This window comes from Enhydra lutris, unplaced genomic scaffold, assembly GCF_002288905.1.
Source record: "Enhydra lutris kenyoni isolate GAN:26980312 unplaced genomic scaffold, ASM228890v2 scaffoldscaffold40, whole genome shotgun sequence".
NCBI classification, from domain to species: domain Eukaryota; kingdom Metazoa; phylum Chordata; class Mammalia; order Carnivora; family Mustelidae; genus Enhydra; species Enhydra lutris.
This window is the reverse complement of record NW_019154124.1, coordinates 3,224,994-3,228,295: the sequence shown is the minus strand read 5'-3', so window position 1 is coordinate 3,228,295 and position 3,302 is coordinate 3,224,994. Positions and strand designations below refer to the sequence as shown.

Here is a 3,302-nt window from a genome sequence, read left to right as displayed (position 1 = left end):
GCATTTTAGATAGAGAGAGCGAGCCCAAGCAGAGGGAGGAGCAGAGGGAAAGAGAAAAGCAAACTCCCCACTGAGCAGAGAGCCTAATGCAGGGCTCGATCCCAGGACCTTGAGATTATGATCTTATCTGAAGGCAGACACTTAACAGACTGAGACACCCAGGCATCCCTGGTTCTTTCTTTTGTTGTGGATTCCTCCTTCAAGTCATTTTTCCCAGAGAAAAATGGATGAACGAGAGAATAAAAATCAAGAATATCAAGTATGACCTAAGTGAAATACCTAGACAAATCCAAAGAGGTCAGAAACCAGAAAAGAAGAAAAAGAAAGGAAAAAGAGCATATAATCTCACAGGTCAACAAAACAGGGCAATCCACTTAGTCCTGGGTGTATCTTGGTCTGTTTGTTAGAAGACACTAAATCCCCAAATTATAAGGAATGCAAAACACAAAACCACACACACACATACACACACACACACACACACACACACACACACACAATTGAATAGTGTGAAAGGAAGCCAAAATTGAAGAATATATCTATAAAATATAAATGTAAAAATGAAAAGAGACACCTGGGTGGGATAGTTGGTTAAGCGTCTGCCTTCGCCTAGGTCACGATCCCAGAGTCCTGGGATTGAGCCCTGTATTGGGCTCCTTTGCTCATCAAGGAGCCTGCTTCTCCCTCTGCCTTCTGCTCCCTCTGCCTTCTGCTCCTCTGCGTGTGCTTGCTTTCTCTCTCTCTCTCACACACACACACAATTAAATAGAAATTTAAAAAAAATGAAAATTTAAAAAAGACTTAAGAACAAAGAGTTAAAAGAAGAAATTTGTAGATAAGTTAAAAAAAAGAAAAGAAAAGAGAACTCTCACCTGGATTTAGATCCTAACACTATAAGTGGGAGCCCTGCAAAAGTCACAAGTCTTTCATGTGTACTCCTCGCCATGGCTCAGCTTCACACATGCTTCTTCACTGGCAAGATATATGTGGTAGATGATGTGCCCTTTTCAATTCTTGCATCCTCTGAAATTGCTGACCTTAACAACATCATCAGTAAACCGCTGGAGGGCAAAAACGAGTTCCACAAACATGTGGAGTTCGATTTCCTTATCAAGGGCCAGTTTCTGCAAATACCCTTGCTCAACCACTTGGAACTGGAAAACATCCCATCAGAAGAGGCTGTGGACGTGGAATATGTGGAGAAGTACACTGACCCTCAGCCAGAGCAATGCTTGTCCCATGATGACTGGGTCAGTTCAGTCCAAGGGACAGAGGAATGGATTTTGATGGGTTCTTAATGATAAGACTTCTTGGATCTGGTCCTTGGAAGGAAAGTCAGTAATGACAATTGTGGGACATACAGACATTGTAAAAGCTGTGGCCTGGGTGAAAAAAGGATAGCTTGTCTTGCCTACTAATGAGTAGCTCTGTGGATGGGACGATTCTCTTACAGGAGCAGAATGTGGAGAGAACCAAAGTGAAAGCTCTGCATGCTGCAGAGGCCATGCCGGAAGTGTGTATTCTCTAGCTATTGATAGCGCCAGAACTAAATTTGGCAGTGGCTCCTGGAATAAGAAGCTAAAGATCTGGTCTACAGTTCCTATAGATGAAGAAGATGAAATGGAGGGATCCACAAATCAAGAAAAAACAGAAAATAGAGCAGTTGAGACCAACAAGAACCATCTTTGGCCTCAAGGAAGCAATATCCTTAGTTCTGTGGTTGGATGCTGAAGAAATCTGCAGCGCATCTTGGGACCGCAGAGTTAGGGTGTGGAATATAGAGTCTGGCATTCTTAAGTCCATTTGCACAGGAAATAAAGTGTTTGATTGTATCTCCTATTTTCCATTTTGTAAACATTTAGCATCTGGAAGCACAGATAGACATATCAGACTGTGGGATCCCTGAACTAAAGATGGTTCTTTGGTGTCCCTGTCCCTAACCTCACATACAGGCTGGGTCACATCATTAAAGTGGTCTCCTACTTATGAGCAGCAGCTGATTTCAGGTTCTTTAGGTAACATCATCAAGAAGTTGTAAGTCTCCTGTCTGATCTGGCGGCTCATGAAGACGGAGTTCTGATTGTGTACTGGGCAGACACAGGGTTACTTCTGAGTGGAGGAGCAGACAATAAATTGTATTCCTACAGATATTCACCTATTACTTCTCATGCGGGGACATGAAAGTGAATGATAAATTTGACTACAGAGATTGTTTCTGTAAATGACATTGATAACGAGTCCTCAGGTAACATCAGTGACAGTTCAGAAAGCAGCCTCTTTAAGTTTATGTAATGTTTTCACCCTTGATAATAGCTATCACTCTTTATTTTGTATTTATTATACAATGGTTTGTGTTATTAAGTATAAAATGTTACCTGCCTTTTCTGCCATATGCAAACTCTTGAAACAAAACTGAGTTTCAGAAATTTCCTTTTATAGGTATTGGTTTGAATTAAGAATTGCCTTTGAAATGCTGTAAAAGCATATATTAAAAATATGTAATTGTTGAGATTTTTATTTCTGATGGAGAAACTTAAGTTTTCCTACAATAGCTATCTTTAAAAAAAGTATCTTAAGGAAACTAACATATTCTAATGGAGAAAAAATTAGAACTATAATTTGCTTTGGGTAAAATAAGTGATGTCTAACTATGATAAGATTTTGTGGGTATTCAGAACTTTAAAACATGTAGATGCTGCCAATTAAGAGTTTGTTGAAAAATTTTAAGTGAAGTACTTGTATTAAAGATATGCCACAGTCCTTTAGAAATTGCATACAGATTTCATGGTAACCAGGAATCTTTCTTCCCAACCTATCCTTTTATAGAATAAAATCTTTAGACAAAACTTTTTAGTCAGTGTTAGATAATAAACATTCAATAAATTAAAAAAATTTTAAACTGAAAGACTAAAGACACGTGCCCCAAACCCTCTACTTCCATATATTATTTTCCCCTAGTGCAGGAGTTTTTTTGGTTTTGAGTAATCTATAAACTCAATATTTGCCTGAGGATCTTGCTGGTCTTCTGGAGGAGGGGCCTGTTGCCCTGATTCTGAGGTGTTTTTGTCTGGGTGGAGCTGTACCACCCCTTGCCAGGGCCCACACTCGGTGTAAGCTGCTTTGGGTTGTTCTATGTGGCTTTTGTTCCCTGAAGGCTTTTCAAGCAGCTTTAGAGGGTGGGGGAAAAAAAGTGAAAAATAGCAGCAGCCTGATCTCCAGTCCTGGAGCTGAAGGATCACAGCCCCCCCTCTATAGTGCACCCTCAGGGGAAGAAGGCAGTCCAACCCTTTCTTGTTGGCCAA

At 40.3% G+C, this 3,302-nt stretch overlaps 1 pseudogene; it reads left to right on the top strand.

Annotated features, from left to right (window-relative positions):
- The first annotated feature begins 935 nt into the window (after nt 1-935).
- LOC111155240 lies at nt 936-2,181 on the top strand (annotated as a pseudogene).
- The last annotated feature ends 1,121 nt before the right edge of the window (nt 2,182-3,302 follow it).